Below are 14052 nucleotides of genomic sequence, written 5' to 3' on the forward strand. Positions count from 1 at the left end.
TGTATTCACTGTTGTCATTATTAGTATTATTTGTTGAAAAGCAACTGTTTCTACAGACCTTACTCAACATCAGACAGGATAGATAATTGAAGAAAGACCCATTGAGGGTAATGAATTAAGAAATTTTCCATTATCACTTACTTCCTATGGAACATGAAGTAATCCTGGGTGTTGGTGGGGAAAGTAATGTGTGTAATGAGTAGGAAACGCTGTATTCAGACTGGTATCCTTTTCACTACATCATATAATACCTAATATAAAGACAGACGATAATATAGACAAAACATTGGTGACACTGATGAAAAAATATGAAAAGACAAACAGCATTATGTTTGAAAATGAATATGCATATGTACATAAAGAGAAACCTTATAGTGACTGATTTTAAATGTTATACTGAATACAGTACTTCCAATACATTTGAAAACCTAAACAAAATTATTTTTTAGGAAAATAAAAATTACAGTATTGACTCAAAGAGAATTAGAACTCTTGGGAGACTCATAAACACAGGTAAAAGGGGAAATTTAGCGTGAGATATAGTAGCTATTACTAATGAAGCATCAAACCCAATTTCTTTTCAGGCAGAACTCTTTTTTTAAAAAATTGGGGTATAATTGATACCAACATTATATTAGTTTCAGGTGCACAACATAATAATCTGATGTTTGTATACATTGGAAAATGACCAGCATAATAAGTCTAGTTAACATCCACCACCATGCATACTTACAGAATGTTTTTTCTTGTGATGAGAACAGGCAAGACTTTATCAAGTATTCAAGGAACTATTTGTTATATAGAAGTAGACATCTCATAACATACTCTAACATAATCCTGATGTTAGATATGGATTAGGAGAACACAAACAGGAAGCTATTTTTCAGGGTCATCCATGAAGATATATACAAGCATACTAAAGAAAATAGCAAACTGTAGGTATCTATTAAATGAACAGAAATGAACCTGCATTGGGACAGTAACTGAAGAGGATCCCCAGTGCCCAGTTCCAGCTAATGAGTGCTATGAGAAAATGCAGGCCTTGTTTTGCCAGCTGTTCTGACTTTTGGGGGAAATCCAGAAATCTACATTTTTTTCAGTGTGTGATAGCCCTTGATTTTTTAAATGGCAGCTAGGGTTTTGTTTGTTTTTTTTTTAAACATGGTATGGACCAAAGATATATTGACGCTGCAAGTAGCAAGTGACCCATAGCTTACTTTTGTTCTGGACACTAGAGCAGTGAGTGTGCAAAAGGCTCACAGGAGGAGTTTTTAATAGTGCGAATCCCTTAGCCCCAAGGAAACTTAAGGGCGGCAGAGGAATAGTGAAATACAAGATAATTTACCTGGAATTTATTAGATGTGAAAAGTATTTTCAGAGATAAAGTAGCTAAGCTCCAAATATAGTTTTTTTTTAAGGACTTGATCCAGTCCCATATTTTCTACATGCAGTTTTTTATTCTCAGCATCATGTCATTTAAAAACTAGGGTATATTTTATATGTTGTAATCCCATTCTTGAGCTATATAACTATACACACACAACTGAAAATAAGAATAAAGAGTTAACCTATTGAGAAAAATAAATAGACCATCACTCTAGCAGCAAATATGTCACTGGAATTATGCATTCTGTTTCAGACCAAGGGTCAGCAAACTTTCTGTAAAGGGCCGGAAAATAAATATTTTACCCTCTGTATGTCATACTCTTTCTGTTGCAACTACTCACCTCTGCCATTATAGTGTGGAAGCCTACTAAAGTTTCTTAAGAAATCCTGAAGTCTAAAAAAAAATGTGTCCCACAGCTTAGCTTTGTTTAGGTTTAGGTTAGTGTTTGAGATGGGCTTTTACTGTTCCTCAATTTTCATGCTCAGCAAGCAGCTTCCTACACTGAATAGTACCATTCTGTGGAAGGAAAATCCATATATCCAAAGTTACTATAGATCTGTCCTTCTATGCCCCACTCTCTTTTTTCTTAGATCCCATATTAGAGGACTTTAAAAAACAAAACAAAACACTGAGCTACTTTATTTTTTACGAGGCATGAAGAAGTAAAATATTTAATAATCAATTTGAGATAAGTAGAGTGAGCAACATATCTGCAGCTGGAAGAATTAGTAAAGACGAGGCTGTTTTGTTCTAATATTTTGCATTATACTAAAATGAGAACTAAGTGGAATTTTATATTCTTATGTCATTTTAAAGTCATTTATTGAGTTCCTCATCTAAAATTACACAAGTAATGCATTTGCACTCGAACCAATGAAACAATGCCAGTAAAAAGAAAAAAACAGTATCTCTGCTCCTCTCCATTCCTCACTCCCTTCCCCTCTGTCCATTTCCTTCTGAGTAATGTCTAAACCTCGTGTATCTCCCCCATATATTTCTTCATGCTTAAACAGTAACACAAATAAATTATTTTAGTATTTTTTACCCCCCAAAATGGATGATACTTTATACATTTCTCTGTAATTTGCTTTTTTACATTCAACAGTACATTTTGGATTTTCTTTCAAGTCAGTAAATGATGATTGAACTTAGTTGTTTTAACGGTTACAGTATATTCCACAGTATGCTTGTACCAATACCTACTCAACTACAGTATTTCCCCAGTTGTGATATTTCATATTATCTCCTCTTCTTTGCCATTTAAAATTAGTGCTGCAATAAACATTGATATATTATATTCTTGTCTATTTTATTTCTATAAAATAGGTTTCCCAAAACATTTCCAATGTTTTCCATGTTTCTTAGAAAAGTATTGCTTGTAGAAAATTTCAGAGGACAGGAGGATAAAGGAAAAAAGTACAGTTTTTCGTATATGTGTTTATGTGGGTATGTACACACACAGATTTAACACTTAATCCATTTGGACTGATTATTACATATGGTGTAATATAGTATGTTGGCTTGTTCTCATCCAGAAATAAAGCCAATTATGCCAGAAACAATTATTAAACTATCGAACTATTAAACTATTCATCTTCTACTGAATTAAAATACTATCTATCATATATTAAATGCTCATATCCTCAAACCTATTTGCCAGCAATCTTTGATTTATACTTTTCAGTAACTTATTACTTGTAAATAAAAATACATATATTATAATTACATAGTTTTTATTTGAAAATAAAGACAAATGTTTCATCATAAGAATTAAAAATTTTTTTTATCCAGTTCCAGTAAAGATCCTCATTGGGATTATATTTTGAATTATTAAGTTTAAATACAGAGTATCCCAAATGAATGCATGATTGACACTGGATATTCATTAATATATATGTATGTCTTGAAATTTCTTTGAGAACTCTTCATCCTCCTTACTCTCTAATATCTTTATAATGTACATAAAATATAATATATATAGTCCTTAAGGTATGCTAGTAATAGCTGAAAGTTTAACATATTTTATTAGGGTATTGATTATAAAGTGATAGATTCTTTTGATCTTTTATAATGTGCAGATAAAAGATATACCCATCTCACAGTATTACACCTATTTTATTTTCTTGTCTTATTTCATGTTGTAGACCTGATGACAGTGGATTTTGAGCAGGACTTCTTCTTTTTCACCAGATTTTCCCCATTTTTACAGACTGAAGAGTTGGATTTTGAGGATAATTTCTGCTTCCTGTTTTCATCCCTACTCTTGTTTGTGTGTCATAAGAGAAATGATTTATTACCTTGGTGAAATGTATTAAAACACATAAATTACCTCCCTTTATTTGACCCTGAATTTCTCATGTTTCCTGGGGCAGGCTATGATTCTCTATGCTGACTCTGCAGACCCATTCCTCTGCTGGTATATGTCCCAATATCTAGAGTTTGAATGAAGTATTAGGTTGTGCATTTTAACTCCAGGTTCAAGCTGCCTCTTTCAATAAAGCATTACCAAAAAAATGTTCTATTTCTCAATCAGTCCAGAAATCAGGATGAGAGAGTTATAGTTAATTATCACCCACAAAAATTTTTTCTATAGCCAGTTTTGTTTTATTTCTAATTTTAATGGAAATACATCAGTTACAGTCAATATGTTCTACATTTTATTAATTTAAGTGGATAAAGAATTCATTCAAATGGTTTTGGGTTGCTCATGGAAAATCTTAATGTGCTGAAGAACAAAGATACAGAACCAGAAACAATGCTCCAAATGATGACACAGAGCTTGTGTGGTGAGATCACCACTGCTGCTGCTGTACACAGAATCCCTAGCTTACACTACTGACACCATGGGTGCTGGGCTCTGGATGTTCCTGCTACTGCCACCTGTGTACCTGGTGTTACCCATCACCCAGATGGAATTTCCACAGTCCTTTTTCCTTTGTACCATCAGCTTGCTGTTTGGAGAGGAGTGTGTTTGAGTGCTGAAGCCTAGGTTCCATCCCTGTGCATTAGCTGCTGTGGAGACAGATACATTTTCAGATTAGTAAGGATCAGCCTCTGCTGCTTTTTTAAAATATATATATATATATATAAATTTATTTATTTATTTATTTATTTATTTATTTATTTATTTATTTTTGGCTGCGTTGGGTCTTTGTTGCTGTGCACGGGCTTTCTCTAGTTGCGGCAAGCAGGGTCTACTCTTTGTTGCAGTGTGCGGGCTTCTCATTGCAGTGGCTTCTCTTGTGGCAGAGCACGGACTCTAGGTGTGTGGGCTTCAGTAGTTGTGGAACGTGGGCTCCAATAGTTGTGGTTCGTGGGCTCTAGAGCGCAGGCTCAGTAGTTGTGGCACACGGGCTTAGTTGCTCCGTGGCATGTGGGATCTTCCCGGACCAGGGCTCGAACCCATGTCCCCTGCATTGGTAGGTGGATTCTTAACCACTGCACCACCAGGGAAGCCTCCAGCCTCTGCTTCTTAAAGACGGATGTTTCCCATCATAGCAAGGGTACACATGAACTGGGCAGCCAAACGAATGGCCAGTGTTTATAAGATGGCATCCCATTAATCATACATAATTCTTCCCACAGCTGAAAATGAAAACCTCACTTAAAATAATATAGCCATTCCCCCACTCAACTGAAAATGTGCTGGGTAATGTCTATACCTCTTCTATATCTGTCAGGATCCTTTGTAGACATTCTGTAAATTTTGTCTTAAGTGGTAACAACCTACATATAAGAAAAAGAGTAAAAAGAAATGTAATCATAATATATAGGTACATATAAATTAGGTAGATGCTCCAGTCTTCTTCTCTGTAAATGACAGTTGTGACACACTCCCTTTTAATTTAGTAGATTGGGGAGTTTTTATAGGTAAAGTGACCTAAACCTTGATGAAAAAAGGATCTGAATCCTTGTTGGTTATTATAGTTTTCTATTAACTTTTACTACTGGAAATGATTTAGAAGTAGGAGTTGACCCAGGGGAATCTTTGTGTTCTATCCATGTTCCATTTGGAAATTTCAAACCTATCTTTCCCTTGAGAGCCAGGATCAATCAGCCTGGCAAACACCAACCTACACCCTTCTTCTTCTTCCACCCCAGCCTTTGGTCTGTTGTCCAGGGTCACAAGGAGCTCTAAACAGCCAAGTTATAGGCTCACTTTACATTGTATTGGAATCACTGTTGTGTCCATTGGTGAAAGTATTTCTTCATATATTCTCTACATTATCCTTAGACAATGTTTTTGATATTTAGGTTTGACTTTCAGAATATGCTGAGATTTGATTATAATTTATGGTCTGGATATAAGGGGAGTGGAGCATGAGAAAAGTAACACTATTGCAAGATAACTACATCAGACAAGATCTTCAAACAGGTATCTCTAATAATGCATCATGTCTTAAAGTTTAGGTGGTCTGCTAGTAGTATAGTTACATGAATTGTTTATTGTTTGTATGATATAATTTAATTTCAATTAATTAAATTTCAATTTTTTAATTTCAATTTTTTGTATCCTTAAGTTATAGATGTGTTTTCTAAACACAATATAGTTGCATTTTTAAATTCAATATGACATTCTTTGTCTTTTAAATAGAGTATTAGATCTAATTTATTCAATGTAATTACTGATATATTTAGCTTTAAATCTACCATCTTTAATCTTTTCTGTTTATCTTGTCAATTCTATATTCTTTTTTTCCTCTTTGTTTTCTTCATGATTTTAAAAATTGTCATTTTGTTTTTTACCTCTATTATTGGAAATTCTACATACTATTTCTATGCTTGAAGGGTTACTTCAGAAAATATCATGAATACTAAAACCTATCATGGTCTAAAACAGTTCATATCTTTATTCACTCCCATGACAATAGAACATACTTAGAGTACTTTAGCTACATTTATCCACCCATATCCCAATGTAGATTATTGTTTTCTTGCATTTTTATTATCTTTTTTTAACCTCATAGACATAATTTTTTATAGTCAATGTTCATTTACATTTGCCCTCATAATTCCTATATTGCTTTTCATTCATTCTTGTTTCTCAACACTTCCACTGGGGATCATTTTCCCTATGTCTCATTATTATTTTATTTCAGTGGATAGTATTTTATTTCAGCTATCATTCCACTCTCCTTACTTTCATTGCTGCTGTGAAAAGTCAGCTGTCAGTCTAATGGCTAATTTGAAGGTAATTTATCCTTTCTTGTTTGCTGTTTTAAGATTTTCTCATTGTCTTTGATTTTATGCAGTTTCTCCATAATGGGTCTAGGTTGAAGGATTTGAGTCAATGGTTTAGAGACTGCCATCATCTTTGGAAATTGTTCATTTATTGTTTCTTCTAATATTGAAGTTTAGCTGCAACTCCAACTCTATCTGGCATATCTTTAAACTCTCTTTTATATACAGCCTCATTTTATCTCTCTGTGATAGATTCTGTGTATTTTTATCTTTCTTCCAGTTAAGTAATTCTCTTTTCTGTTTTGTCCAATTTTGTGCCCAACCTGTACAATAAGTATCTAATTTCAGTTATTGTACTGTTCATGTATGAAAGTTTTACTTTGTTCTTTTTCAAATCGTAATTTTTATAGTTCCCTACACATATTTTAAAGAAATAAAATCGAGCTTTAAACATAAGCCAAGTTCTTTGGTAACTTGTATCTATGATTCAAATGAAGGCCTATTGTCACTATCTTGTGTTTCTGCTGGTTCTCTTTCATAATACCTTGTTTCATTGAGGGCTTAGTTTCTTTTACCACATGCTTCTCATTGACCTTGAAAATAATTATTTGTGAAGATTCCCTGAGATCAAGAAACAATTAATATTACTTCTGCCAGGAAGATAAGGGTACCTGTTGTAGATTACCTTAAACCATGTTCAGGGCTTGAATTCCTGTCCCATACAGGCTTTGTCTACTCAGGCTCTAAATATGCTTGAGAGCTAGTAGGCATGATATCTTATCCTTTTAGAATTTCAGTGTTTGTTCATTCTCTGTGTAACTGGAACAGTTTTCCAGCAAATACAAATGTTTTCAGGCTTGAGTGGCTTTCAACAGCACTGACTTTTCCCCTCCATGTTTACATGCTGTGAAGGAGGAGAAAAGTTATAATTCCTGAGACTCTGTTTTTCGTCGTTGTTGTTTTTTTTTAATCTTTTTTTATTGCAAAAATAAAACACACACAGAAAAACCACAAAAATACACCCAAATGAATTGTTATAAGACAAATACCCCTGTAACCATCACTCAGGTCAAAAAATAGAAATTTACCAGATAAGTCAGAAATTCCTCCATGTGTTCTGTCCCAATCATTACCTTGCCCTGTCTCCAAAAGTAACCACTACCACTCTCCTAACTTTTCTTCCTTGTGTTATTTCTTCCTTGTGTTTCTTTATAATTTATCCATTTGTACATCTCTAAACACTATGTTTTACCTTACCCCTTTTTTTAATTTGACATGTCTTTTAAGTTTCTTTTAACCTATAATATTTCTCCATACTCATATGTTAATAAATGTTTTTTAGTTTTGCTGGGTATAAAATATTTGGCTCATATTTTCTTTCATTGAGTATTTAAAATATGCTATTCCATTTTATATTTCTAAATATACTGTATTTACTGTCAAAATGTCTGGTGATAACCTGACTTTCTTTTTCCCTTTAAAAGTCACTTATGGACTTCCCTGATGGTCCAGTGGTTAAGACTACATGCTTCCAATGCAGGGGGCACGGGTTTGATCCCTAGTTGGGGAAGTTCCACATGCCAAGCAGTGCGGCCAAAAAAAAAAAGTTACTTATATTTATTTCTCCCTAGGTTCCCAAATAATTTTTTTCTTTTCTTTAAAGTAATTTTACTAATATGACTTGGAGTTTGTTGTTCTGAATTGATATTCACAGGTACACCATCTACTTTTTCAATATGCAATTGCAAATCTTTTTTCTATCAGTATTATTATTATTATTATAAGTTTTTAGTATTCTGTTCCTTTGCTTTTGTTTTCTTCTTCAGGAACTTCCGTTAATATGTTTGATCTTCTTTGCCTATCTCCAATATTTTTCTCTGTCTCTCAAGTCTTTTTAAATTTCTTTCTTCATTTCTTCCCAATTTTAGAAATTTTCCTCATTTTTACCTTCTATTTCTCTTAGGCATTTCTTGGTTTAGTCATTGTTGTATTCCTTCTGGTTGAGTCTTTATTTCCGTTTTTTAAAAAAAATTTTATTGGAGTATAGTTGATTTACAATGTGTTAGTTTCAGGTGTAGAGCAAAGTGAATCAGTTATACATATACATAAATCCACTTTTTTTTTAGATTCTTTTTCCATATAGGCCATTACAGAGTATTGAGTTCCCTGTGCTATACACTAGGTCCATACTAGTTATCTATTTTATATATAGTAGTGTGATATATCAATCCCAATCTCCCAGTTTATCCCTCCGCCCCATCCCCTGGTAACCATAAGTTTGTTTTACACATCTGTGACTCTTTCTGTTTTGTAAATAAGTTCATTTGTACCCTTTTTAAAGATTCTACATATAAGTGATATTATATGATATTTGTCTTTCTCTGTCTGACTTACTTCACTCAGTATGACAATCTCTAGGTCCGTCCATGTTGCTGCAAATGGCATTTTCGTTCTTTTTATGGCTGAGTAATATTCCACTGTATATATGTACCACATCTTCTTTACCTATTCTTCCATTGATGGACATTTAGTTTGCTTCCATGTCCTGGCTATTGTACATAGTAAATAGTGCTGCAATGAACATTGGGGTGCATGTATCTTTTCAAATTATGTTTTCTCTGGGTATATGCCTAGGAGTGGGATTGCTGGGTCATATGGTAGTTCTATTTTTAGTTTTTTAAGGAGAGTCTCTATTTCTGAAATGACTCTTTTATTTCTTATTCTTTTCTGAGTTAGCACCCCATTTCTGAATTTTTTTAGGTTCTAATTTATATTGTTCTTTCATATTTTGTATCATTTTCTAAATGCAATATTAGCTCATTTTGAAATAGTAGGTTCCAATTTTGATCTTTCTGATATGCTTTCATTGTCTGTAAGGATGTTATTGTATTCCTTATTCTCTCTCTCTCTCTCTCTTTTAAAATAGTAACTTTTATGGAGTTGGTCTGATACCTTTCTGTTACTTATTTTTATATGGTAGTTTCCCTGAACCACTTTAGAAGGAGGCTTGATTCAGGGTAATTTTTTACACCTACAGAGCTCCTTCTGTAGGCTTCACACAGTGTTGAAAAAGAAATACACACACACACACACACACACACACACACACACACACACACACACACACATATATATATATATAGGCTTTCTGACACTTAATTGCTCTCTTCCTCCCTCCCACTTTTATCTGGACCTTGACTTTGAGTCTGTTTTCCCTGTCCGGCTCAATTATGATTCCCCATTCTTTGCATTTTCTCCTCAGGGAGGAACTTTCTCCTGGAAAGAAATTTGGGCTGTCTACTTTGAGAGTTCTCGCAGACAAAGCTTCACAAGCCCCTTCAGATCTTCCGTCATGGACAACTTGCACTCCTCTCCCATTGGTGTGTGCCAAACTGCATCCCGTTTCAGCTGTTGTTCTCAACTTGGCCCACTGTGCTTTCCAGTGAATATGTTTTGGTGTTCTCTTGTTTTCAGGTTACTTCAGATGTCCAATTACTTTGCTTGGCTTCCTTCTTCACAGATGCACAGATTCACCATGCAGGTATTGCATTATGATTTTTCCCTATCTGCTTTTATTTGGGGATTCATGGGGATGTTATCTGTATTAGTTTGCTGGGGCTGTCATAATAAATTACCACAGGCCGGGTGGCTTAAGCACCAGAAATTTATTTTCTCACAGTTCTGGTTGCTATTAGCCCAAGATCAAGATGTCAGGAAGTCTTTTCCTGCCTCTCTCCTTGGCTTGCAGATGGCTACCTTCTCACTGTGTCCTCACATAGCCTTTCCACTGGGCCAGCGCTTCCCTAGTGTTTCTCAGAGTATCCAAATTTCCTCTTCTTATAAGAAGAGACTGGATTAGGGCCCACACTAATCATCTTAATTTAATCATCTCTTTAAAGCCCCTGTCTTCAAATATGGTCACATTCTGAGGTACTGGGGGTTAGGGTTTCAACATATGAATTTGAGGGGAGGTGCAATTGAGCCCATAAAATAGTTTCATCCAGTTTTACTTAAATGTTGCCAATAGGTTTTTGGTTTTACTGGCTGCTTGCTCTATATTTATGTGGGGATTTGGGACGATTTAAAAACTTTGCTAATGTAACTCCTATTTTTCTAGAATCTTTTTTACTTTTTATTGGTTTTGTTTAATCAGCTTTATTGAGGTACAATTTACATGCAGTAAAATTCACCAATTTTAAGTGTACAATTTGATGACTTTTGAAAAATGTATACAATCATGTAATTGCTACCACAAGCATGATTTAGAATGTTTCCTTCACTTCAGAAAGTTCCTTCAGGGACTTCCCTGGTGATCTAGTTGTTAAGACTCCATGCTTCCAATGCAGGGGGGCAGGTTCGATCCCTGGTTGGGGAACTAAGATCCCACATGCCGTGCGGCACAGCCAAAAAAAAAAAAGTTCCTTCATGCCTTTTTGTCATCAACCCCTTCCCCAATCCCTGCCCCTGGCCTCTGGTAGCCACTAATCTACTTTCTGTCCACAAAAATTTCAACTTTTCCAGAATTTCATATAAATGGAATCTACAGTACATAATGTATTATGTAAGACTTCTTGTATTTAACATAATTCTTTAGAGATTCGTTCATGTTGTTCTGTGTATCAGTAGATTATCTAATTCTTTTTTTCTTTCTGAGTAATACAGCATTGTACAGAAATACTCTGATTTGTTTATCTCTTCACCAATTGATGCACATTGAGTGGTTTCCATTTTTTGGCAGTGTGAATAAAGCTACTATGAACATTCAAGTGCAAATCTTTGTATAAGCAGGTATTCATTTCTCTCGGGTGAATAAAGTCATATGCTGAGTATATCTTTAACTTTATAAGAACATTGATATGTACCATCAATGTTTGAGAGTTCCAGTTGTTCCATAAACTTGCCAACACTTAATATTTTCAGTTAACAATTTTAACCATTTTAATGAGTGTATAGTATCATCTCGTTTTAATTTACATTTAATTTATATTTTAATTTACATCTCACTGTTTTAATCTACTAGTGATGTTGAGCATCTCTTCATGTGGGTTTTTGTTCTATTTTGTTTTGTTATGCCATTCACATATAATTTTTGGTGTAGTATCTGTTAAATCTTTTACCAGTCTTTATTGGGTTATTTGCCTTCTTATTGTGTCATGTGAATTATTTGTATATTCAAGATACAAGTCCTTTATTAGACATATGGTCAGCAACTATTTTCTGCCAATCTGTAGCTTGCTTTTTCATTTACTTAACAGTGGATTTTGAAGAGAAAATGTTTTTAGTTTTGATGAAATCAATTTGTCATTTTTTTTCTTTCATGGTTCATGCTTTTTACATCCTATCTAAGAAATATTTCCTAAACCAGGGTAACTAAGATTTATCACTTTTATTTTTAAATGGATTGAAAGAATTCAGAGTTGGGCAGTGAATAAAAAAGAAGCTCAAGTCATAAGTTTAAGTAATATATCAATTATAATAAAAATATGGGAGTCAGGGAAGACTACTCTATAATAATAGTCTATGGTATGAGCATATCAAAATTCATTTGCCCACATTTTTTTGAGACTTCAAACACAATTCTTTAATTACTTGGGGTTGCTTCCCCCATAGCTTCCAACACTAGGCAACCACTAATCTATTTTCTGTCTTTATAGATTTGCCTATTCAATATGTTTAATGTAAATGCAATCATATAATATGCTATCTTTTGTGTCTGCATTCTTTCACAGAGCATGTTTTCAAGGTTCATCCATGTTGTATTTGTGTCAGTACTTCATTCTTTTTATGGCTGAATAGTATGCTGTTGTATGTATACTACATTTCATTCCTTCATTCATTAGTTGCTGGACATCTAGGTTGTTTTTACTCTTTGGTTATGATTAATAATGCTATGAACATTCATGAAATTTTTCTGTGGACATATAGTTTCATTTTTCTTGGGTATATATATCTAAGAGTGGAATTGCTGGGTTGTATAGTTATATGGCTTTAACAGTTCGAGGAACTTCCAGACTGTTTTCCAAAGAGGCTGCACCATTTTATATTTCCACCAGGAGTGTATGAGTGTACTGATTTCTTCACAGCCTTGTCAATACTTGTTGTTATCTGTCTTTTTTATTACAACTATCCTAATACATGAAGTGGTATCTCATAGTTTTGACTTGCATTTCCCTGGTGACTAGTGACGTTGAGCATATTTTCATGTGCTTATTGGCCTGTATATATCTTCTTTGCAGAAATGTCTATTCAGATATTTTGTCCATTTTTAAGTTGGGTTGTCTTTTTACTATTAAGTTGTAAGAGTTCTTTATATAATTCTAGATGAAAGTTCCTTATCAGATATATGATTTGCAAAATTTTTTCCCATTCCGTGAGATGTCTTTTCACTTCCTTTTATTAATTTATTTATTTTTATTTTTTAAATTTAAAAGAATTTTTGGCTGCATTGGGTCTTTGTTGCTGCGCATGGGCTTTCTCTAGTTGTGGTGAGCGGGGGCTACTCTTCGTTGTGGTGCATGGGCTTCTTGTTGTGGTAGCTTCTCTCATTGCAGAGCATGGGCTCTAGGCATGCGGGCTCAGTAGTTGTGGCACATGGGCTCTAGGGCACGTGGGCTTCAGTAGTTGTGGTACACGGGCTCAGTAGTTATGGCTTGCGGGCTCTAGAGCACAGGCTCAGTAGTTGTGGCACATGGGCTTAGTTACTCCGTGGCATGTGGGGTCTTCCCAGACCAGGGATCGCACCCGTGTCCCCTGCATTGACAGGCAGATTCTTAACCACTGCACCACCAGGGAAGTCATCTTTTCACTTTCTTTCACCAGTGTCTTTAGAAGCACAAAATTGTTTTTTAAATTTTATAAAGAACAATTCATATATTTTTTTCTTTTATTACTTATGCTTTTAGTTTCATATCTAAATCATTGCCTAATCCAAAGTTTCACAGATTTACAGCTATGTTTTCTTTTAGATGTTTTATACTTTTTAGCTCTTATATTTAAGTATTTGATCAATTTTGAGTTACTTTATGTTTATGGTGTGATGTAGGAGTCCAACTTCATCGTTTCCATGTGAAAATGTGGTCCCAAGATGATTTGTTGAAAGACTATTACTGCCCCTATGGAATTGCCCTTTCTCAAAAATCAGTTGATTGTAGGGCTTCCCTGGTGGAGCAGTGGTTAAGAATCCACCTGCCAATGCAGGGGACATGGGTTCGAGCCCTGGTCCGGGAAGATCCCACATGCCGTGGAACAACTAAGCCCATGCGCCACAACTGAGCCTGCGCTCTAGAGCCTGTGAGCCACAACTACTGAGCCTGCGTGCCACAACTACTGAACCCCGCGTGCCTAGAGCACATGCTCTGCAACAAGAGAAGCCACCACAATGAGAAGACTGCACACTGCAACGAAGAGTAGCCCCCGCTTGCCGTAGCTAGAGAAAGAACACGCAGCTACAAAGACCCAGCGCAGCCAAAAATAAATAAATTTAT

At 34.8% G+C, this 14052-nt stretch overlaps 1 long non-coding RNA gene across 1 annotated transcript; it reads left to right on the forward strand.

The window, feature by feature from the left end:
* The first annotated feature begins 5644 nt into the window (after positions 1-5644).
* On the forward strand, positions 5645-10099 carry LOC130705654 (uncharacterized). The gene is made up of 3 exons (XR_009006007.1): positions 5645-5762; positions 9831-9948; positions 10043-10099. It is a non-coding gene; the product is annotated as an uncharacterized LOC130705654 (long non-coding RNA).
* The last annotated feature ends 3953 nt before the right edge of the window (positions 10100-14052 follow it).

The sequence above is a fragment of the Balaenoptera acutorostrata genome, chromosome 19 (genome assembly GCF_949987535.1).
Source record: "Balaenoptera acutorostrata chromosome 19, mBalAcu1.1, whole genome shotgun sequence".
NCBI classification, from domain to species: Eukaryota; Metazoa; Chordata; class Mammalia; order Artiodactyla; family Balaenopteridae; genus Balaenoptera; species Balaenoptera acutorostrata.